The sequence below is a fragment of the Podarcis melisellensis genome, assembly GCF_964234715.1.
Source record: "Podarcis melisellensis genome assembly, chromosome: 13".
Classification (NCBI taxonomy): Eukaryota; Metazoa; Chordata; class Lepidosauria; order Squamata; family Lacertidae; genus Podarcis; species Podarcis melisellensis.
In genome coordinates, this window is record NC_138545.1 from 52,277,606 (window position 1) to 52,302,917 (window position 25,312).

At 42.2% G+C, this 25,312-nt stretch overlaps 1 long non-coding RNA gene across 1 annotated transcript; it reads left to right on the forward strand.

Annotated features, from left to right (window-relative positions):
* Positions 1 to 25,290, forward strand: LOC309354437. The gene is made up of 4 exons (XR_014162298.1): positions 1 to 95; positions 15,470 to 15,673; positions 17,371 to 17,445; positions 24,617 to 25,290. It is a non-coding gene; the product is annotated as an uncharacterized lncRNA (long non-coding RNA).
* Positions 25,291 to 25,312: the final 22 nt, after the last annotated feature.

Consider the following 25,312-nt stretch of genomic DNA (forward strand, 5'->3'; position numbering starts at 1 on the left):
AGCTGATTGTGTGCAACCCCTGCTCAAAATAAGTTGTTTTTGAAGTCTGGACCTAATCTGACGTCTTTGCTGATGTACATGACTTTGTACGAAAGGTATGTACCCACCCCCATTTTTGGAAAGAGGAGGAGGAGGAGGAGCTGACACGCTGAGCACCGAAGAGAGTGAAAGGGGTCTGGGGCAGAGAGAGGGGCTGGTTCCTCAAGTGCAGAATGATGCTGTGACCGTGCAGAGTGAAAATATGAGCTTTTCAAGATATAAAAAGGTAAAGGGACCCCTGACCATTAAGTCCAGTCGTGGACGACTCTGGGGTTACGGCGCTCATCTCGCTTTACTGGCTGAGGGAGCCGGCGTACAGCTTCCAGGTCATGGGGCCAGCATGACTAAGCCACTTCTGGCAAACCAGAGCAGCACACGGAAACGCCGTTTACCTTCCTGCCAGAGCAGTACCTATTTATCTACTTGCACTTTGATGTGCTTTCGAACTGCTAGGTTGGCAGGAGCAGGGACGGAGCAACGGGAGCTCACCCCGTTGCGGGGATTTGAACCGTCAACCTTATGACCGGCAAGCCCTAGGCTCCGTGGTTTAGACCACAGCACCACCTGCGTCCCAGATATAGTTGGGTACAATTCTATACTCAAGGGGTGACATTCAAATAAGTCTTGGAGTAGATCCATTGAAATGAACAAACCTGTTAGTCGTGCTAATCTATTTCAATGTCTACTCTTGAGCAGAACTAGTGTTCTAGGGTAGGCACGTCCAACTTCAAAGAGACTGCGATCTACTCCCACTATAAATAAACTAGCAGTGATCTACCCATTGGACTGACCAGAGTTGTTGAGCTTTTTGAGGGGAGGATGAGCCAAAGTTGTTGAACTTTTTTGCGGGGGGGGGGAATAAATAAGCTTAGTTGTTGACCTTTGGGGGGGGAGACGATTGATCAGGATGGCGCAATCGACCACAGACACCCATAGACATCAACCAGTTGGACATGCCTGGTCTAGCGGTTGTGGGGCCCGCAGAGCAGGGGATGGCTTGGGTTACAGTTGACCGGCAACCTGGACTTTCAAAACATGCAAAAGTTTATTGATAGGGATAATCTACAGCTTATCAGTCAACTTCTCAGGGAGTGTCTAGATGACTCAATTTTGGAGGGTGCACAGTTATCAAGAAACTAAAAGGGGGCAAAGCTCCATGTCTTCAGAGTGAGTTTTGTAAAACATGCTCACTGGTCCCACAATTTACTAAGCATTTAATTAATGATATCATGGAAGGAGAACAGACACCACCTTCGTGGAAAGACGCAAGACTGGTGGTTTTGGCCAAACTGGAGAAAGATCCTTGCCACCTGGGATCTCAACACCCCAAGATGCAAAGATCTTGTCAGCCCTCCTGGCAGCTCACTTGAACAACTTTGTAGGCCAGTATTTTCAAAATGAGCTTTGAATGTTATACATAATAATATTTTTAAAAAATTAGAAAAGTCACACCGATCTCATTGACTATTTTGAAGATGGTTTAACCATGTTAATTTCTGCTGAATGTATTGAGGAAATTTAATTAATTTGAAAATTTATTAACACTGATATGCCTATTCATTCATTCATTTATTTAATCTAGCAAAAGTAATTACAAGAAATAAAATAAATAAAGCAGAATAAAATACTGTTTTGAGTTGGGAGGGTGTTAGGCTTTATTACCGAGGCCAGTGCTTTTTTTCTTTTAAAAATGTGTTTAGGGGTACTCTCATTTTGACTCAAGAAAATCACCATTTTATAGTTCAAATCAGGGAAAATAAATACAGTAAATGGACAAAAGTACAAAGATTCACAAAATGTTTAGGGATATGCATACCCCAGGAAAAAAGCACTACTGTAACTGAGTCCCTTCTGGTTCCTGGATCCAGCAAGGATTCAATTGCTAGTCTAGCCAGAACAGCTTCTTGGTAATGGCCCTCAACAGGCTGGTAGTTAAAAGGACAAAGACATGAGCTGAAGTGTGTGAGAGCTGGGCTAGACGCAGACTGCAGGCAGAAGCCTGTGGGGGGGGAGAGATGTGCTTGATTTCTGCTGGAATTCAAGATGACTGTCAGGAATGAGCCAGCTCCAAGCGAAGGTTTGCAAACAACTGCAGAAAGCAGCTAGGAACAGAGAGGCTTAGATGTTAGTCAGGCAGGGGAGAGCAGGCAGCTGCAGACTTCCGCTCTTCCTTACCTTGACGGGCAGGCTGATAAGGCAGTAGCTGAGAGCAGGCTAGAACACAGCAAAAGCTCACAGGAAGCACAAAAAGGCGCAAACAGTCTCAGAGACAGCCTTTCAGAACAGAAAGAGGTTGGAGAGTCAGCGAATGGGAGGGGTGCTAGATAGGAAGCAAAACAAGAGACGTAAGGGTCGTAAGTTCAATAACTTCTGTCAACCCTGGAAGGAGTCTTCAGAAGGGTCATCTTGACTCCTGACAGAACATGACAACGACGACCCTTGTAGTATGGATGGGACCTGAGAACAAAAGTTACATTCCTCTTTGGAAAGAGTGACTTAGGGCCAACCCAGACTTCCTTTTGTGCTGCGCTTTCCATGCACAGATCTGTACTTTAAATCGGTCTTGGTTTTTTTTGTCCCAGCGCTTTTCCCAGGAAAACCCATGTCTTACCACTGAATCAGAGCAAACAGCAATCTGGGGAGAGCAGTGGTAAAATGCGGGTTTTCCTGGGGAAAGCGCCAGGACCGAAAGAGCAACATGCTTGGAGATGGAGCTTTAAATCCTGGACCTGTGCCTAGAAGCATGGCTCAAAAGGAAGTTTGGGATTTGGCTATAATGGCAAAAAGAACAAGAATGGTAAGTGAATATTGATATAAATTCTGGAGAAACCACTTGCCCTGTATACATTGCTGTAAAGAAAATAATTCATCCTGCAAAAGCATATTAAAGTAGGTTTAGAATTTTTTAGCAGAAATATTGGAATTTTACATTAATTTACATTGATTTTTATGGTTCTGTGATATGAAGTAATTTTTCCAGAGCAGAGGATTGTGTTTAACCTTAAAGCTGAAGTAACTTTGCAGACTGTAAACAAGAACCTGGGCTTACAGAATTTTGTGGCATAAATTTCAAATGCTTAAAAAGTTCTTGCAAATTCTTTTCTTGTGAAAGTGTTAAGATCATCTTTCTCTTCTCTTCTCTTTTTCTTGCCACGTGGTATTATTACATAGGTTTGTTTAGTTGGAGAGTGAAAGACTAAACTAGGATAAAAACACATTTTTAAAAAACCTGCTGAAACACATTCTCATTTCATTGCCATGATTCTAACTGTAGCATTTGAAGATGTAGAATGTTATTGGGGACTTTTTAACTGTTTACAAATAGAGTGTGATTGTTAAATGTACAGTTTCTCCAGATATTAATAAATCAAGACATTTTTGGGCTGCTTTCCATAAAAAGATTGTTATATGGTTTTAAAAAAAATTAAATGCATGTGCATGCACAAAATTTCCCAGATTTATTTATGAGAAGTCATGGCTGTTAAAGTGATCTTATTAACTAGCAACATTTAAAAATACCTTTGGCAAAAGATGTTGACTATTATAAGGCCATATATTTCATTGAAAGGCTCCATTCAGATTAAATGTCACATATACATTCCAACAGACCAAATAAAATGGGAGAGGACTATGAACGCCAAACATTGTTCTGCATACTTGAAGAAATAAGGGATCTCCTTGTTTGCAAATGTGACACTGGCCACTTTTAGGAGTGGCTTTGCTATGGCTTTCCTCCTGAAAAAGCGAAGTCTATTGTCAGCCCGACAGCCTGGGCTGGACTTCCCTCTCCTACCCAGTCATTGAAGGTGCAACAGCCCTGCCCTCCTGCACAGATGGCAGATGTTGTTGGTGCAACTCACAAACTCTGAACGGGGTGCCTGAAAGCTGCCTCTGCCCAGTGCTGTGTCTCTTTTTCAGCCACAGTGGCAAAAATAACTTTTCCTTTTTTATGTTCCAACAATTTTTTTTTTTAGTGCTCCTCCCTTCCTTTCCACGCGATGTTCTCCTGCCAAACCTCAGGCTCCCTCCCTAGTTTTTGTTCCATCCCCTCCACTCAGTTTCCAGGTGAGGCTGGAATGGCTCTCCCTGTGGAATCTAGTGCAGGAAACTAATGAAATGTGTAGCAAAATACGGTGAACAAAGCAACCCCAGTAACGCTGGTCAGTGGTTTCTCATGTTCCATTGTTTTATTGTTTTCTTATTTATTAAATTTGTATACCTCCCGTCATCCGTAGATCTCAGGGTGGTTCACAAAATTCACAAGAACAAACTATTTGCAAATCATCTTGTGTCTTAACTGCCTGCTACCAGACAAAATATCTGTTTTGTACAACCTTTTGCCAGCAGGAGAATGAAACGGCAATTAATATTAATATAAAGCATCTGTGGCCCAAGTAGACAGTGGCTCAGGCAAAGCACAATAGGCAGTTTTGGAGCAATAGACCTCCTAAAGAGCTTTCTTCGGTCAAGTCACACTTAGATTCCACTGAGCCTGCAATACATTCTGTGGAAACTAGAAATCATTGCTTCCATTGCAGCAGGAGAGAGAAAAATAGTTGTGGAAAACCGAAGTGTCCAGCTCATAGGTGTCAGTCAGTCTCTAGTTCAAACTATTAAAATGCTCATCAGAATACAGAGCCGGCCTATCCATGAGGCAGATTGAGGCAGCAGCTGCCTCAGACAATGGAGTCCAAGGGGCCCCTCTGCAGGCGCCCCCAATGCCACAGCCGCTGGAGAAGCAAAAAGTGGCTGTGGCTGCTTCTGGGTTTGGACGAGATCTTGAGAGCACCCCATGTGGTCACGGGAGAGCCCCATGAGATTGCATGGAGGGCTGTGCGCAAGTTCTTGTAGGGTTCTAGTCAGATCTTGCCAGATCCTGGAAGTCACAGCTGCGCGATCCCAGTAAGTGAGGCTTCAGCAGGGATGACAAGGGTTGACGGACGGGGAGGCACTTTCCCATTTTGCTGCCCCTGTTAGAATGCATGCTTTGTGGTCAGGCTTGTGTGCTGCACAGACCACTTGGGTGCAAATCCAGCCTCAGGGACAATAGCAGGCTTTGCTCTCATCACTAAGTGCAGCGCTGGTTTTTCTTACATAGGAGACTTACTTCTTTGACTTGCTTCTTTGGAGGAAAGTCCAGACATGTTCTGGAGGACATCAATGGGGAAGTGGGATCAAGGGGGTCCCTGAGCCTGGGACTTCCAGTGGTAGAGACTCAGACATTACATACTCTTATCTCTGTGGCCTCATTCTGGAGGGATGTGCTCTCATTATTTTTTTAGTTTTAATCTAGTGTAATTCTGGATATTTGTCTACTGTACAGGAGGTCTCTGGCGCGTAGATGCAGCACTTTGTCCTGAAAGAAACTGGAATGTTTCCTTTGCTATGGCATTTGTGGTTAGACAACACACCCATCCCTGATCTCAGACTTCCCACAACAGCAACAGCTCATGAAAAAGCAAAAGCATATTGCATATTGGAACCACAGAGATGGACAATTCCTAAACGACAATTTCTAACTACACGAGATAAATATATTCATGTACAGGCTATGATTTCTGAGGCACCAGTAGCAGATGAACAAAGATGATTTTTATGAGCTTGCAGGGAGTCGATCAAGTTTCCACTTCAGGCCTACCAGTTTTCTGAATTTCAGCTGGAACATATAAAACACTGGCTTCCGTTAATTTTACAGTCATTACTACCTGGTGAGGGATGCTGGAGCCACTTCTTTTTTTTTTTAAAAAATATTTTATTAGGTTTTTAATAAACAAAATTCCACTTTCAAATACATACTTCCATGAATCCAATGGACTTCCCCCATCTCCCGAGCACTGCATTCCCTGTGTAACCAAAACCTCAGCAATTTGTTGACTTGTTTTGTACATAACAATATATCTTCTATTTTATCGTGTTATCTGATGTAAACATTTCGATACAATTGCATTAATTTTTAATTTCCACACAATAAAAATATTTCGTTACCTCACTTCTGTCTTATAGTGTCTTATTTATCAATTCAGAAATTTGCCGATACTGAAGCTATACCTTCCTAGAAAGGAGCATTTTTTAACATTCATACAACTTATAATGCTTTTTCAAATAGTCCTTAAAATTTTTCCAAACTTCCTCCGTTTCTTCTTCTCCCGAGTCTCGAATTCTGCCAGTCATTTCAGCCAACTCCATATAGTCCATCAGCTGCGTCTGCCATTCTTCCAATGTGGGTAGATTTTGTGTCTTCCAGTGCTTTGCCAACAGAATCCTCGCTGCTGTAGTGGCGTACATAAAGAAAGTTCTATCTTTCTTGACCATCCTCTGGTCTACCATGCCCAGAAGGAAGGCCTCCGGTTTCTTAGGTAAGGTGAATCTCAGCACCTTTTTTAGTTCATTATGTATCATTTCCCAGAAGGCCTTCACTTTCGGGCAGGTCCACCAGAGGTGTAAAAATGTCCCTTCCTCTTCCTTACATTTCCAGCATTTATTATCAGACAGGTGATATATCTTTGCAAGCTTGACTGGGGTCATGTACCACCGGTATATCATTTTCATAATGTTTTCCTTCAAGGCAGTACATGCCGTGAATTTCATTCCGGTGTTCCATAACCTTTCCCAGTCTTCAAACATAATGTTATGCCCCAAATCCTGTGCCCACTTTATCATAGAGGATTTGACAATCTCATCCTGTGTGTTCCATTTAAGCAGCAAGTTATACATTCTCGAAATTAGCTTGGATTTTGGCTCAAGCAACTCTGTTTCTAGTTTCGATTTTTCCTCCTGAAAACCCACTTTTTTGTCTGCTTTAAAAACTTCCTGGATTTGAGCATAATGCAACCAATCTCGCACCTTGTTTTTTAACTTTTCCATACTCTGTAACCTCCATTTATCTCCAATTTTTTCAATTATTTCCCAATATTTAGGCCAGTGGGCCTCCATATTGAGTCTTTTACGTGCTTTGGCCTCCATCGGTGAGAGCCACCTCGGAGTTTTACTCTCCAATAAGTCTTTATATTTTGACCAGACCATGAAAATTGCCCTTCTGACAATATGGTTTTTGAACAATTTATGAACTTTAACCTTGTCATACCACAAATATGCATGCCACCCAAAAGCATTATCAAATCCCTCCAGGTCAAGGACATCGGTGTTCTCCAATAGGATCCAATCCTTCAACCAGCAGAGGGCTGCAGCTTCGTAATATAACCTCAAGTCCGGCAGGGCAAACCCCCCTCTTTCTTTCGCATCTGTTAGTATTTTAAACTTTATTCGGGGCTTTTTGCCCTGCCAGACAAATTTAGATAAATCCCTCTGCCATTTTCCAAAACATTCCACCTTATCCACGACCTGGAGGGACTGAAACAAAAATAGCATTTTCGGCAATACATTCATCTTTATGGCAGCTATTCTGCCCAACAAGGAAAGTTTTAATCTTGACCATGTTTCCAGATCTCTTTTTATCTCTGACCAACATTTCTCATAGTTGTCCTTAAATAAATTCAAATTTTTGGAGGTCAAGTGCACCCCTAGGTACTTTACTTTTTTAACCACATTTAGTTCTGTTTCTTTTCTGAACTCCTCTATTTCAGTAGTTGTCAAGTTTTTTGCTAAAACTTTAGTTTTTTGTTTATTCAGCTTGAATCCCGCCACCCGACCAAAATCAGAAATTAATTCTAACGCTCTTTTAGTACTAGAGGCTGGCTCCTGTAATGTTAATACCAAGTCGTCTGCGAAGGCTTTCAGTTTATATTGTTTCTCTCCGACCACAATTCCCTGTGTCAACCGGTCGTTTCTAATCATGTTCAGTAGCACCTCCAGGACTGAAATAAACAGCAGAGGAGATAGAGGGCACCCCTGTCGTGTCCCTTTTTCAATTTTAAACTCCTCTGTCACCACGTTGTTTACTATCAATTTGGCCTTTTGTTCTGAATAAATTGCTTCTATTCCATTTTCAAACCCCCGCCCTACTCCCATCCTTTCCAAATTTTTCTTCATAAACAGCCAAGAAATGTTGTCAAAGGCCTTCTCCGCATCAATAAAAATCAACACCGCTCTTGTGTTTGAATTAATCTGTAAAAACTCCAAAATGTCAATGATGTTTCTTGTGTTGTCAAATAAATGCCTACCAGGGAGAAAGCCTGCTTGGTCCTTATGAATAACTTCATTTAAGACTTTCTTAAACCTACTTGCCAAAATGTCTGCAAAAATTTTATAATCCACATTTAGGAGTGAGATAGGACGGTAGTTTTTAAGTTGAGTTTTTTCAGATTCTAGTTTTGGGATCAACGTGATGAAGGCTTCTTTCCACGTTTCCGGTGCCTTCCTCCCCTCCATAATCTGATTGCAAACTTCCAGCAATGGTTGTGTCAATGAGTCCTTCAATACCTTATAATATTTGGAAGTAAGCCCATCAGGTCCCGGAGATTTGCCCAGTTGGAGGTTCTGAATGGCGCATTCAATTTCTTGGGTTGTAATATTACAGTTCAGGGTTGCTCTCATTTCCTGGGGTATTTTTTGTAATCCATTAGTTATAACAAATTGGTCCACCTCTGAGCTTTTTTGTGGCCTTTGAGAATAGAGTTCTTTAAAATATTTCTGGAAGGACCTTCTGATTTCTTCGGGTTTCTGAACCATTCTCCCTTCAATCTCTAGATTTGTAACTGTGTTAAGTTTTTGTCTCTTTTTCAACTGCCAGGCTAACAATTTTCCACATTTGTTTGCAGATTCAAAGGATCTTTGTTTCATTTGTTTAATTTTCCATTCCACCTCTTGATTTATCAGTTTCGAATATTGTGCCTGGAAAAACTTCACTTCTCTCAATACTTCCTTCGATTTGGGCCTGGATCTCAGTTTTCTCTCTCCTTCTCTTATTTTCTCCAAGATCTTCTCCTTCTTTTCATTCCAGAGTCTTTTTTTAATCGTGTTCTGTTGTATTAGAAACCCTCTTATCACTGCTTTGCTTGCGTCCCAAATTATTCTTTTTTCCACATTTGTCTTTAAGTTTATTTCAAAATAGTCCTTTAAAACTTTTTGGGCCTTCTTAACAATCTCCTGATCTCTTAACAAGGCGTCATTCATTCTCCATCTGAACGATCCGGTTGTATTTAGTCTCAATTCCATTCTCAAGGCGTTGTGGTCGGAGCAGGTTTTTGGGCAGATTTCCACTTTTCTGGTCTTAGGTGCCAGCCCTCTAGTTATCCATATTTGGTCGATTCGCGTCCATGTCATATGGGCCTCAGAAAAGAAAGTTCCTTCTTTCCCTAGAGGGTTCTTGATCCTCCATATGTCGATCAAATCCAAATTGTCAGTCATTTCAAAAAAGGTTTTTGGAAGTCTGCCATCTTTCGTTATATTAGCACTTTGTGACTTATCCATATTCACTGAGGCGACACCGTTCATATCTCCCAACATGATAATGTTGTTATAGTCCAAATAGTCCAGCATAATCTCATGCAGCTTCTTAAAAAATTCCGATTTTCCATCATTTGGGGCGTAGATTCCTAGAATTAAAAACTTTTCTCCTTGTGTCTGGATTTCAATTGCCAAAATTCTGCCCTGTTCGTCTTTAAATACAAATTTTGGGGACAAGTTCTCCTTTGCATAGATCACCACTCCTCTTTTCTTAACTTTATCCGATGAAATAAATTCTTGGCCTAACCTTTTATTAATTAGCACTTTTCTATGGAGTCTTGTCACATGTGTTTCTTGCAGGCAAATAATGTCCAATTGTTCTTTTTTCAAAATATGAAATACTTTTCTGCGTTTTTCTGGAGAATTCCCGCCATTTATATTCCAGCTAAGAAGCTGTAGAGACATCCCGGTCTACTTCTTGGGTATCACAGTTGGGTATCTAATTTGTCTTCCTTTTCCGGAAGCTGTGGTGCCGGGCCGCCTCCAGATGGTATGGATCCTGGTGGTAATCCCGGTGGTGGAGGCCAAGAATCTGCGGCTCTCTTTTGGAGGTCCTCCTCGTTGTCGTGTAGGAACTTCTGGTGGTCTTCTGGCGTTTTGATTCTTACCTTCTTTCCTTTATAGGTAAATGACAGACCTTGAGGAAATTCCCACCTGTATGGGATTGCGTTGTATCTTAACAATTTGGCCAAGTCTGTATATGTGGCTCTAAGGTCCAACAAATATTTAGGAATGTCTCTATAAATTTCTGCCCTTTTACCTTCGACTTCCAGGGATTTTTTGAAGTGTTGGCCTAATATCTTGTCTCTTTCCTCTCTTGTTCTCAAACAAACCAAACAGTCTCTGGACTTATCTTTTTTAACCGATCTTCCCAGTCTGAAGGCCGTCACAATCTTGAAGTCTTTATCTTCTTCAACCCCCCAAAATTTAGAAAACAGCTCCGTCAAGAATTTCTCTAGGTTGCCCTGTTCCAACTCTGGGACAGCCCTCAGCCTAAGATTACATTCCTTACTTTTCAGTTCCACCATTGACAGGTAGGCTTGCTGTTCTCCTACCTGTCTTCTCAGAGGTCTTACTTCCCCTTTGATCTCTTCCACCTTCTTGCACGCTTGCTCAGCTTTTTGATTGGCTTCCGCAGCTAATTTGTAGTTCTCCGCCGTAGCTCCTTGCAGTTTCTCAATAGCCTGGGTGTGCTGCGAAACCTGATCTGTTAACTTGCTGATAGTAGATGTAGCTCTATCAATTTTAGATGACTGATCGTCCACCTTCTTATTCAAAAGTGCCAATTGTTCCAAAATTTGTTTCAAGACTGGATCAGTTCCTCCAGCTGCCATTTCTTCTGTAGCAGGCGTTTCAACTTCCTCCTCCTGCGCCGTCAACACAGTAGGCACCGAGGATCTACGATGATGAATCAAGGTTGTTTGGACCAGCTGCCCAGCTCTCTTGTCTTTTTTCTTTTCTTTAACTTCCTCAGCTAAAGCTTCCTTAGCTTTAGCTGCTCTTGTTTTCGCTGGGCCACTCATTCCCCAGCTGCTGTTCAAGGTCAAATAGTCTTTCAGTCCATGAGAAAGGCAAGTCCAGAGTATAAACAATTAAACCACAAAAAATCCCAATAAGATACAGTTCCCAGGCTACTATGCCTCCGCAAATCCACTAGGGGGGGTTTTCAAAGGAAAGAAAGTTTCTTTTCCACCATCAAAGCTCCTATTTCAACTGAAATCCCCAAGTTCAGAAAGGAGGATTTCAGAGAGTTCTGTTTCAAATTAGTGCCACAAGGTAACAGAGAGGTTTCGATAACAGTATTAAAGCGATAGTGTATCCATCAATGCAACAGTTTATGTTAAAAGAAAAGTTTCAGCAGCCTGACAGTACTCATTTGCAACACTGGCAGTCCAATAACTCGGTTGTCCCCTTCAATTCCACGTCTCTTCACAATAGGAGGAAGATTCTCTAGCACACTGGACTAAAACATTTATTTCTTCACCCTTTTTCGATTTCTAAAAACACACAGTCTATTAATGCCCCTTCTTATTTCTTTCAAAATCTCTTTTTAACACTTCAGCCCGCATCGGGTTCTTTGCTTTGCTCCGATTAGCAGGACCGGAAGGCGGACTTCCTGTTACTCGCCTCCCGTTTTCAGCCAAAATAGACAAATTTAAGTTGATCCTTAATCAGTTCTTTGGTACCCCTTACTCACGGGTAAATTGCAGCCAATCTCGATGTTTTTCAAGAAGAAAGGTCGGCGCTCATCAGCAACAGCAGCGCGGCTTCACTTCCGCGAAAAGAGCGATGAACTCACAGCGCCGCTCCCCCGTTCACGATCCGGAGCCTCTTACGAGGTCCCTTCCTCGCTTCTGGGGGGGCTTCTGGCACCCGCCGAGTCCCACGGCCACAGGCTCGCTCTGCCTGCGGTTTATCTGGATGGGTCTCCGCTTCGCCGTAGCGGAAAACCCTTTTTCGCGGAGCCCCTCTTCACTGGGTAAAGAGGACCGCCATTGCTGTTTTGCGCCGCCTCCGGAAGTCCGCTGGAGCCACTTCTTGGCATTTTGTTTTAGAAAAATAACAGCGATTCCATGTAAAAAGTAAAGGTAAAAAACCCCGGGTCAGTTAAGTCCAGTCACATGTGACCATGGTGTACAGCGCTCATCCCCCTTTTCAGGCCAAGGGAGCCGGCGTTTGTTCAGAGACAGATTCCTGGGTCATGTGGTCAGCATGAGCACATTTTTGGTGTATCATGTGGCTGTCTGGGAATGAAGAATTTATTTTTCAGGCTGGAGTTACTGTTGTGGAATCATCTAATTTCTGAAATTAGTACCATTGTTGATAATGTAAGCTACCCTGAGACATTAGGGTGAAGTGCAGGTAATTAATAATAATAATAATAATAATATGCAAGTGGATGAGCTCCCGTTGCTCTGTCCCTGCTCCTGCCAACCTAGCAGTTTGAAAGCACGTCAAAGTGCAAGTAGATAAATAGGTACCGCTCCAGCGGGAAGGTAAACGGCGTTTCCGTGTGCTGCTCTAGTTAGCCAGAAGTGGCTTAGTCATGCTGGCCATATGACCCGGAAGCTGTCTGTGGACAAACGCCGGCTCCCTTGGCCTATAGAGCGAGATGAGCCCACAACCCCAGAGTCGGTCACGACTGGACCTAATGGTCAGGGGTCCCTTTACCTTTACCTATATATGGTATTTACAAATTGCTGCTGCACATTGTTAAACATCCCTATGGAGACCATGCCCCTTTTTTACCAAGCACAGTGGTACATCTGGTTACGAACTTAATTCGTTCTGGAGGTCCATTCTTAACCTGAAACTCTTCTTAACCTGAAGCACCACTTTAGCTAATGGGGCCTGCCGCGCCGCCAGAGAACAATTTCTGTTCTCATCCTGAAGCAAAGTTCTTAACCTGAGGTACTATTTCTGGGTTAGCGGAGTCTGTAATCCAAAGTGTTTGTAACCTGAAGCATCTGTAACCCAAGGTACCACTGTACTTAAATTCCACCCAAGTCAAGCAGCATTTTCTCCGTGATGGATTTACACTTTTTTTTCATTTAAATTTATGTGTTTTCTTTCTTGTTTTAAGATGCAAAACTATATTCTATGCATGTCAGTGAACTACTCTAAGTGAGCTCTCAGCCTTTGTACAGCATCTAAACTGAATAAAACTTAAAAACTGAAATAAATGAAGCTTTCTGCCAGTTCTCCTGCTTAGACGTTAAGCTAACCACTCTGTAATTTCCAGAATCTCTTTTTCAAAAAAACAATGTTATGTTGGCCACCTTCCAGCCCTCAGCTATGGACTCTGACCTTAGGGATGTGTATTTTTGTTGGGAGACCAGCAGTTTCTCACTTCTTTGTGAACTCTCAGGTGGAGGCTACCTGTACCTGCTGTTTGATTCATTTGCCTCAATTCCTCAGACCCCCTTCCTGAAAAAGTTGGATCAGGCACAGAGATTCATTCCCTACATTTTCTGCAATGAAGACAAATGCAAATAATTCATCCAGCTTCTCTGCAGTTAGTAAACTCTGCTAGTTTGAATAGTGTTCAACATCAGAATTATTTTAACCATTATTTTAACCAATTATTTTAACCATCACCTAGAGGGGGAAAATTTAGCTACATTTGAATGTTTGTTTTCAACCCAGAATCTTTATTCTACCACTCTAAAATATCAGTCTTTTGAAAGGAATACAGTCAAGCGGAGAGAGAATGAATGTCTGAGAAAATATTGTTGACAAAAGGAAGTGCTCAAAACAAAGTTGGAAAGAGCAGGAGGAAAATAATAAAGAGAAACATCTGTATAAGATTATGATACCACAGGGAAGAAGAAAGCACAAGAACTGCTATTCCTCTAAAGCTCAGTGCTTTGCTTCCTGCAAGAATCACGCCCATCTCTATCTCTCCTAATGACTGCTCCAGAAGTCAGTGAGCATGTCTAGGCCAACGGTTCTAACTGTGGTCACAGATCTGCTGAATTAGGATAGTACCTGCGTCAAGAAGCCAAAATAACACTCCTCTCCCCTGTATGGAGAGACACTTTCTCTCCGGTTTGGTTTTGCTGCTGTAGTGCATGGGCAGTTGATTTGATTTGCCCCTCTTAAATTTGAGATTATTGCAGCCCATGGGAAGGCAAAACCTTGAATGCATTCCCTTCCCCATTATCCTCATGTAATTAGACTAAATAATAAGCACTCAGCATTCCCTTTGCGCAGCACCACAAATTCCAAAATAATGTGGTCTGATTTACCCAAAATATGCATTGCCTCACGTCATCAACCAGCAAAGTAAAGCATGGATAATATAGGTTGTTAGATCTTTAAAATATGCCCTTCTACGTTCCTTCCAGAGTTTCCCTCATCCCCAAGCATAGAAAAAGACCACATTTGGTAAGTTAAAAATGGTTTACATACAAACTCTCCAAAGGTCAAATTCATGTGCTTTTCCATGCAGTTTCGGAAACAGTTGCACAGGCAGTAAAACTTGGCTGCATTACAAAGTAGTGAAAGTTCCAAAATTATTGGTATAGGAAGTCAAACGAGGTTTGTGAGAGCCATGTAGCTAAGCTGCAGCAACCAGTACAGCTTCTTCAAACGCTGAGCTTCTCAGGTAGACGGAAGGGGAGCAAAGGGTTGATTACCTAGTCCCTCCCAAGGTGAGCTGGTCCTCTGGTAACTTCTTCCACCTTCTGGGAGATGAAATTGCAGGTTTCCCACAGGCATCTGGTTGATCACTGTGAGAACAGAAGCTAGATTATATGGGCTTGATCCAGCAGGCTCTTCTTGTGTTTTTATAAAATAGCAGGGCAAGAACATAAGGAGCATAAGAACAGCCTGTTGGATCAGGCCAATGGCCCGTCTGGTCCAGCATCCTGTTCTCACAGTGGCCAACTAGATGCCTGTGGGAAACCAGCAAGCAGAACACGAGCACAAAAGCACTCTCACCTCCCATCGTTTCCCACAACTGGTTTTTACTGCCTCCAGCTGCAGGCATCGCTAGCCCTCTCCTCCTCTTTTAAATCTTCTTTAATCCTCTTTTAAAGACATCCAAGTTGGATACCATCATGGTGAAGAAGCACTTTTTAAAAATCTGTCTTCAATATTCCAACATTCAGCTTCCTTGGCTGCCCATGAGTTCAAGTGTTGCAACAGAGTTCTTATTTTCTAGACATGAATTTCTCCCCACCATGTTTCAGTTATGCCTCTTAAATCATGCTTGCCTTCTTGCATAAGTCAAGATATCATCTTCTTCCTGTTTATTTCCCATTCTCTGCACATTGGTGTAGAGACAATGGGACTTACATCCTGACTTCTCCTTTATTGGTTTTTCCATGCACACTGTAATGTTAGGGTTGCCATATGACTTGCCTAAGATCCAGGACAAAGCGCCACCTTTCAAATGCTCTCCCCTGGACATCAATTCCGCCTTTGAAATCCTGGACATATGGCAGCCATAGTAGTGCACTCTCATAGTTCTCCTGCCTTCACTCACTGGCCCCTGTATATATGGTATCATTCTCTCTTCTAGGATTTCATGGGTCTCCCCCTGCAGGATTTAATTTAAAGGCCTCCCATCCAGGTGTGCAAAACACCTGCCAAGCATATTCCTCCTAGTCCTTGTGAGATGCATCCAATCTCTTGCTGGATGCCCTGCATCACAGCAGTGCAGAACTTGCTTCAAGACACATGCCGGCATCTTTTGGCGATGAGAAAACTTACCTGTTCAACTGAAGTAAGCAGAGGAAAAATTACTCCAGGTGATGTATTAATGATTTTGTCAGCTTTCCTGGAATACACTGAAGTTCCCAATATGCCAGGTTTGGCATGCTTCTGATCTGCATTTCTGTACATATATTTTTTATCATGTTATTTGAAAGGGAATGGTTATTGTGTTAAAGTATATATTTTGCCCTTTATAATATTTTATTACTGTGCAATATTGGGTGTTTGTTGTGAGATGAATTCTCCTCATGCAGGCATGGGTTTACTTGTTTTTGTAGCATCCACATGATGTGTTAAAAAAACCTGTTGCCAACAGCCTGTTTGTGGCTTTTTAAAAAACCCTTTTCAATATTAAGCCCCATCTAGAAGCATCTTTATCAAATCCACACACCCAGACCCGAAAAGGCTAAATTCAGATTAAATTGGGGGGAGAGGGCGGAAGTAAGTGCTGGCATTTTGATGCCAACTTTGTTGTGTGGGCACCATGAGAAGCGTGCATGAGGAGCACACATCCCACAACAAATGGGTCTGGAAGCAGCCATTGTTATTTTGTATTTGAAAAATAAAAATAAAGTTTTAAAAATACACAACTGTTTCACAGAAGGAAAACGGATGCCTGGGTAATTGCAGCAGTCTCTAACCTTTAATTTGAGCACTGACCACTTTGGGAAAGGCCACTCTCTGAAGCAACTAATTTAGAACCATTTAGAACCACCCTTTCCCTATCTATAAGCAAGAACTAGCTACTTACCATGCTGCCAGCTGAAAATTTCCCAACTGCTGGTTGCAGTGGCGTAGCGTGGGGGGTGCAGGGGGGGCTGGCCGCACCTTGCGCAACATCTGGGGGTTACGGTTAGGGGGTGCAAATCCATGGGTTAGGGGGTGCAAATCCACGGGTTAGGGGGTGCAAATCCACGGGTTAGGGGGTGCAAATCCATGGGTTAGGGGGCGCAAATCCACGGGTTAGGGGGGTGCAAATTACTTGCCTTGCCCCGGGTGCTGACAACCCACGCTACGCCACTGTCTGGTTGCAAGACATTTCTAAGAGCATTCAACCAAACACAGGTAGAATAGATAAACAAGAAAGAAAGGGCAATATCCAATGTTAGATATACACAGATCCATTGACAGCAATGAACATACTTCCATTAATCCCAATGGCTGTTGTTATGTGCAATATCTGGAAAAAATGTTTTCCAGAAATAAACTTTTTGTTTAGGAAATGTCTGCAGGGTTCTTCAATTCCAAGAATATCATTACTAAAAATGCAAGTACAATTTAAAGAAGGAAGATTTGGTATTCCGAATTTGGAACTACATTACCAAGTTTATTTAATGTCACATGCTAAATATTTGAAACCAAAATCTGGGGTAAACTTTCTAACCTGGGCAATCTTAAAATATACATATATAGCTCCCCTCCTCTCCAGGGAAGAAAGGGTAGGTGAGGATCTACATAAGGAACAAAGGGGGAATAAAGATCTACACTGGGATCTGCTGTCCCTCACCTTGCCTCACGGGTGGGCTGGCCCTGTATGAATCGAACTTTTATTCAGCTGAGCTTATTCAACTGTTCACAGTGGAATGATTCCTAACTAAGGAGTGATTCTATGCCTGTAGCCACTGGCATGGGGGACTGTGGAAAACGGAGTGAATTGCTTTCATTTTTAAAATTAATGATTATTTTTTACTTCTTTTACTTTCACAGGTCAAATAGTGAGGAAATGTTTGCAGTTAGCGTCTTTCCTAAGTGAAAAATAAAACCAACAGCAAAATCACAGAGGTAATTAACAGGGTTTTAAAATGTTATAGAATTATTTTATCCATAATAATTTTGTTGTGTTAAAATTTTATAACCCTATTTCATTTTATAGAATAACACATCTCCAGCTAATGTCCATATTTTATACCAAACTTAGGTTCCTCTGGCTGTAAGAAAACTCAAACAGCTGCATTAACTTCAAGCTCCCAAAAGTGAATTGTTTGTGCGTGTGAAAGCTTTGTTTAGTGAGTGTTCAATTTCAGAGGTATTAATGCATATCACACATAATTTGTGCATCTGCAAACAAAAACCCAGTAATAACTGGCAACAGGTTAAGGCTGCCGGCTGTCTTTTGGGGGCATGGCTGCTGCCGTGGTTCTCATGGGCACTAACCCAACATTTCAAAGTTTTGCATCCCTGAGAGAGCAGAGGGAGGCAGAACAAATGTTACCACTCCTACACAAAGCCCCTTGGAGTAATAAACATCATCCCTCTAGTAAGTCGCTACCCCTCTTGCCAGGCTAGATTTCCTAACACTTTTTTTTAATCCAAAAAGTGTTCTCATCATCAAAGAATTAACTCATATTCTTGTTCATCAGACCAATTAACTGGATACTTGCTGCTCAACGAAAAAGCTTTTGGCATTTGAATTCCTAGATGTGGAATCAGAAATTGCTATCTCTACTCTCAAAGAATATGCTTGCAGCCACAACAGTAGCATTTCGGGGTGCCATTCTCATACCCTCCAACATTTCTCTGATGGAAATGGGGACATCCCATTCCACAATGATAATTTTACTATTTATACCCCACACATCTGACTGGGTTGCCTCAGCCACTCTGGGCAGCTTCCAACATATAAAAAAAAACATAATAAAACACTGAACATTAAAAAAAAGCACCTTTCCTATACAGGATTGCCTTCAGATGGCTCAGGAAGTGAATAACTCCATACCCTCCAACATTTCTCCAATGAAAATAGGGACATCCGGGTGGCTCTGTGGGTTAAACCACTGAGCCTAGGGTTTGCCAATCAGATGGTTGGCGGTTCGAATCCCCCCGATGGGGTGAGCTCCCGTTGCTCGGTCCCAGCTCCTGCCAACATAGCAGTTCGAAAGCACGTCAAAGTGCAAGTAGATAAATAGGTACCGCTCCGGCGGGAAGGTGAACGGCGTTTCCGTGCACTGCTCTGGTTTGCCAGAAGCGGCTTAGTCCTGCTGGCCACATGACCTGGAAGCTGGACGCCGGCTCCCTCGGCCAATAAAGCGAGATGAGCGCCGCAACCCCAGAGTCGGTCACAACTGGACCAAATGGTCAGGGGTCCCTTAACCTTTACCTTTAAGGAAAAGTGGGACATTCTGGGATCAAATCAGAAACTACAGTATAGGGACACTTGTATTCTAAGAGTGTTCAGAAAGTGTTTCATGCTCATTCTCTTAGTCGCCATAAGCAGAGCCCGGCTGGATTAGACTAAGGAACCTTCTTGCAAACCCTGACCAGACATTCAGAGGCATAATGCCCCAGGGTTCAAGGTCTATTGGGCTGTTGTGGCTAATAGCTATTGAGGGATCTACTCTGTGAAGTTGTCTAATACCCCACATGAATACATCTATGTTGGTGGGCAATTAGGACATCCTATAGCAGAGAATTCCACAACCACAGTTCAAAGAGGCTCCGTGGTAAATTTGCATTGACCCAGTTAGAGCTTCTTCGTATTTTCAGTTCTGCAACGTTAGATGGAAATATTTACTTTTATAGTTTCCACTTCTTACAGCTGAATCTTTTTTTTTTTAATGCAGTACAAATGTAAGAAGCAAACAGTACTCTCTTTGTACCCCTCCCCAAAGAAGAAAAAAATCTGTTAACTGGAAAGAAGCATTTTAAAACTAGGGGTGTGAGCCAACCCCAAGAATTGGTTCAGACCCCTCTTCAGAATTTCAGAAAAGTGCAAGATTCAGTCTGAGTTCAGTTCGGGGTTCAAATCTACACCCTGTTTTGGAAAAATGAAGAGTGATTTCATTTCAGCTCAGACAAGCCCACAATCTCTCAAAGTGACCCACATTGGGGGTTTTCATTCCAGGATTTGTCCAAATCTGTGACACACCCCTCATTAAAATGGTCAGCGTTGCTTTACTTATTCCCTTCATCCCCCCCAACCGCCAGGAAAAAAATCGCATATACAAATCTAAACAAAAATGTAGTGAGGGGAGAAGAACTTTGCTGACTAGGAATGGAGGAATTATGACTACAATACACAGGGGAGAAGGTTTTCAGGAAGTCCAGGGTCAAAGGTCAGGAAAAGACATTAAAAAAAATAAAGATCCTAACATATCTTCAATGCAGAGAAAGAGCCAACTTAATTTTTTATTTTCCTGTTTCAAGCACTGAATATTTTTTTTGGACAGAAGAGTTGCCAAGTTGCAACCCAGAAAGAGTTTCTTCATGTTTAAATCCTCCTAGTGGAAAAGGGAAATTTTACATTATACAATTCCTTTAAACACCAAGAGGCATTTGACACCCTTGACGGTTATTTAACAAAATGCATCTGTTTTTAATTTGCTATTTAACAGAATTAATCTGGAGGTCTGATTAGAGCTTGGGTTGTGCTGGGAGTTGGGTTGAAATGCACATTCACACACAATTACTTTATATATCACCTTTTCCTTGAAGGAGCTCAAGATGGCATGTACACGGTCCTTCTCCTCCTCATTTAATCCCCACAACAACCCTGTGAGGTAGGTCAGGCTGAGAACCAAATTCCTGAGTTTCAGGGGGTTGGACTAGATGACTCTCAGGGTCCCTTCCAATTCTACAATTCCATGATTCAATGACTGGCCCAAGGTCACCCAGGGAGCTTCATGGCAGCTGCGTGGGAATTTGAACCCTGGTCTCCCAGGTCCTAATCCAACCACTACACCACAGCGGCTCTCAACACACAGAACATGGTCCCAAGCAAATCCTCCTATGGATCATGGCCCCAGAAGAGGGTTCCCATAGTAGCCTCTCTCTTGGGACAAATATCTATCTTGGCATGTAAGGTGTGCTGGGGTGAGAGGTGGGGTGGAGTCCTGGGTGAGAGCCAGGAGACTGCAAGGTGCTGAATGGGGAAGTGTGTCAGAAGAAGAGATTCATATTAGCATTGATTAATAACGTGCATGAATGGCTGTATTGTATTTCTGCTCACATTTGTTGTTTTACTTTGCTAAGCAACACTTAAAGAGATCTTTCTTTATCTTAAGCAGTATAGAAATTGCCTAAATAACAAGAGGCAGGAAAGTAGGAGAGCGGGTCAGCTCAGTGGAACTGAATTTTAACACTGGAATAATTGTGCCACCCACAATGCTAACCCAAATCACCAGTTTGAGCAGAGCAGAAGATGTCCGGGTGACGTCAATTTCAGCTGTTCCCTTCGGTTTTTATGATTGTCCTGAGTTGATATAATCCAAAGCATTTCTGCCCCCCCCCCCGCGCCTCCCCTTATCCTGCAGAGGCTCAAACTTTGCATAGGCCGACATTAATCAATTATTTTGGCCCAAGCAGCTGGTGGAGTTCACTTTCCAAAATTTCACTGAGTCCATAGTACTTGTTGAAGCAACAACCGACCACATCCTGCAGCCTGCTTCTTGGCAACCTGAAAAGGCAAATGCTTCTCTTGTTATCGTTCTGTCTATCCACTATAGTGTTGAAAATGTGGGCTTGCGTATAAATCAACCTCAGCCAGCACAGACAATATTCAGGAACGGGGGCTGGGGGCTGGATCCCAACATCTGGAAGACAATGCACCTTCTGCATTGTGAGGGGTTGGACCAGATGTCCCTCAGGGGCCCTTCCAAGTCTATGATTCTGTGTTCTCCTAGGGTGCCACCCAGCAATATTGCTAGTGGGTTCAACATGAATTGCAAGGGGTGTTGCCCCTGCACTGCTCTCACTCTCGGGCTTTTTCGGTGGGAATGCAGAGACAATGTTCTCAGCCTCAAGGGATCTGCCTTGTCCCATCTTTTAAAGGAAATCCTTCCATTCTTAATGATTTGGGTGAACTTTGGTTTTTACTGCTTCTTGTGGCTTATCTTTCTGGGTTCTTCTTCTTCTAAGTAGTCATGTTTTAGTCTTGACTGTATCTTTATTGTGTTTTTATCCATCTTGCAGTTATAGCTTTTAGCTGCCTCCTATTAGAAAGGCAGGCTGGACACATTTTAATGAAATAAATATACCGGTAGCTAGTTTTCAGCAAGTCAGCGGTATGAAGAAGGATAAGCTGTGTTTGTAAAAACGAGGCTTTGCATAATGAGGAGTCCTTTGCTTTTTAAAAGTGTGAAGCGGCTTTCTTGAACCCCAAATAATGAAACATTAAGTGCATCTTGGCCAGACAGACAGTGTTCAAAATGTCGAAGGAATGAGTGGTGCAGTGCAATAACTGAGTCACTTCACAGCAGGCAGAAAAAAACAAAGCCTCAACATTCTCAGTTTCCAACAGACTTCACATTCTCTGGCAATTGTCTCTTATTCAGTGGGCACCTGCCACCTAGTGGTTACAAGCAGGAAAAAATATTTTTCCATAAGTGGAAAATAAGTGAGCAATGTGTTTGGGCTGCCAACGGTTCAGCCTCCCTTACTGCGTGGATGGAAAAAACAGGTTTAACTATTAATGTGCTGTGCACTCTTTGGTAGCAGAGGAATCTGGAAATTACCTAAGTGTGTCTGAACATTACAGTGGGCAGGGGACAGCTGCCTTGTACAACGGAAGGCTATAAATTGTGGCAATAAAAGGAGAATTCAGGAACTTTGGGTTTGTGTATATTAGGGTTATAACTTTTTGACTCTTTTTAAAAAAGGTTTCCTGTATCATAAAGGGATGAACTTTTGCTTAGAAAAAGGGGACTAATACTTCTCAGTTGTGAAGAAAGATCACTGCGAAATGAAAAGTTGGAATCACTGTATATGTAATGTTACTACTCATAAGTATTAGCACTTTTAAAAACTTTATGGAACTGTTTAGAACTTTTACAGCTGTCAGGAACTTCATAAAACTGTTTAGAATGTTCTAGAAGAATCCAAATATTGGTCTATAGAAAAAATGTGCAATCAAAGCGATGCGGGAACTTTATGGTGCTTGCAGCGGAAACAAAGGCAAACTGCTACCTCAATTTATTCTAAGTAATAAGAAGTGATGTACAAAACATTATTCAAGTACTGTATTAGAAAATTTGCAATATCTATTTTTCTTATATTATAATACATACTGTACTATGCATATTACATTATACAGTTACATATACAAAAATTGATTTATTGATTTTGGGGTGACTTTTTCGAAAGCTTTGGAAATGACAATTCATTCCTTTGTTTTTAGGAAAAAGTTCGTCTAACTAAGCTACAGGAACATGAGGTTGAAAAGTTAGAAATACACCAAATTTCAGCACACACGAACTCAGTTACCACATTCTTCATAGACAAAATCAGCTCATTATTTAAAGTTTGTTGGATCTTTACCCAATAGTTGTCCTCTTAATCAGTGCTTTTTTCTAAAAAAATGTTTAGGGGTACTCTCATTCCATCTGAGACGCAGGAAACACCATGACAGGAAATGAGGCTGCGATTGTGGGTAGCAAAGGACCTGACGATTCACCGTGCTAGAGAAGAAACTAAACAAAAATTAAATTTTTAGTTTCTTCTCCCGTTAGATTCACAAAATATTTAGGGGCATGCATACCCCTACGTCCCATCCCCCCCCCAAAAGCGCTGCTCTTAATCATATCATGACCATGGTTTTCAAAACTAGGTCACACACTCTTTTGGTGAGTTGTCTCTTGTGTCCCCCCCCCCCTTTCTCTCTTGTATTTAAACTGTAATCATTTGGGTCCAGGCGGGCTGGTTGGGGTGGCACCTCATATTACCCAAAAAACAACTGAGAGGTAAGGAGCAAAGCTGGCTGTTCTCAAGGGTACCACGCCAAACGACTGGAATATAGAATAACAGTCCAGGCTGCCCACCCTCCTCAATTTTGAAGGATAACTATCAAGAAGTTGTTGGAAAAGCAGCCATCTAGGAAAGGTTTGTTCTGGAGACATCTCTTTATTAAAGGTTTTCCAGCGGGGCCCTGAACTGCAGCACTCATGTTGCAGAGATGATAGTTAAGAGAAAGCGACTCATCTATAACAAATAGAGTTTATCACTTAGATTCCAATTTTGAAAGGGCAAGCTTTATATCACTGCAGGTCAGTGCTATTTTTCTAGACATAGAGGTGCTGGAACTCACCACAAATACCTCCCTTGTTCTCTTATAATGGCAATGGAGCCCACATGAGGTTTTTTCAGTTCCTGCTTTAAAAAAGCCCTGCTGCAGGTGAGGTTATGTTGCCCTCAGGAAACTCACAATCAGGAGCAAATGACTCAGATAACACTCGTCTCTTCAGCGCATTTGAAGTAAGTCCTTTGATAGACCTCCTTGAAGGAAACATAATGTACTTTTGATTTGCTGGAATAAAAACGTATAGAGCTGACATCATGCCACAGACATTATCCACACACTTGTTGGCATCTGTCTGTCTCGAGAGACAATGGAGTGCACCTTCGGGGGTAAAGTCAAACTGCTGTGCTAACAGCACAGAACTGTCCTCCTTGAGGTGCAAGCCTGGCAGTGTGTGTGGAGGTCCCTGGGCTGCCCAGACATCAAAACCTCCCTCTCAGCCTCGCTAATGTGGTCCAAAGGAAAGCAGAGCAATACATTTGGCCCCAGCTTGGCTGTGGGAGTTGAGGGAAGGCGTATAAGGCGCCATTCCACCATCTTAGGGACTCTGCTGTTTTTGTGTCGGTTTTACTCCTAAGCCTTTTCTTCTCCCGAAGGTATCCCACAAGGCAGGGGAGGATGAAGGTGGTTTTCCTTCTCCTAGATGGGCTCTCGGTTGCAACATACCCTTTATAAACTTCCAGGATACATTGTCAAAGGCTTTCTCCGCATCCACTGCCATTAAAACAGCCAGCTTATCTATTCTTAAATAGAGGTATTCCAGCAGATTTATAACATTTCTTGTATTACTCTGAATATGTCTACTGGGGATGTAATATGACAATGTTTACCGATGTAATATAAGAATGTTAACAAATAAATAAAGTGCAAATTCAAAAAAAATTAAATAGATGGGCTCCCTTCCCAGGTAGATGAACCTCACCTGCCCTTCATTTCCCTCTACAGCACGTGCAGAAACCGCCTTCTTGACCGTTGGACACAGAATTGGTCTCTTCCACTCCATCCACTGGAGTTTGTCTTCGCATCCTGGGGAACTCACCTAACGCCACACACTATTGCACATCTTATTCTACCTACTGGGTAGTTATGATTGTTTCTGAATTACCTAAATGAACACCCCACCTATTCTTATTCCTTAACATCACATAGTCATGACTCAGAAAGTGTGGATTGGGATAGAGGATCAGGACTTGTGACGGAGTTTCCACTTGTGGAGCAATGTGAAGGGGACCAGGAGCCTCGAGAAGGGTAGCTGCACATGACTATTACAAAGCTGTTGGGATGAGCTGTGCTTCTTCTGCCTCAATGCTAAGAAACTCATACAGGATTGGAAGATGGGAGAAGGGACAAGCCCTAAGGCTAAAGGGTCTGTGTCTGACAGGGTGGATGAAAGTCAGATTTAAATTGGATTTTTCTAAAAATAAATAAATCGGAATTTAATTTCTTTAAAAATGTAAATAGTAAGGTTTCCTGTAAACGCCAACTAGATTGGCATTAATATTGTGTGAATATAAATACATGCTAGCCCTCCTGTTATTCTCTAAACCAAATCCCTGCCTGTACCAGATACACTGGGTTAAATATGTAAATGAAGAACCAACGTGATCATTTTTCCAATATGAACATTTACACTCTGCCTAT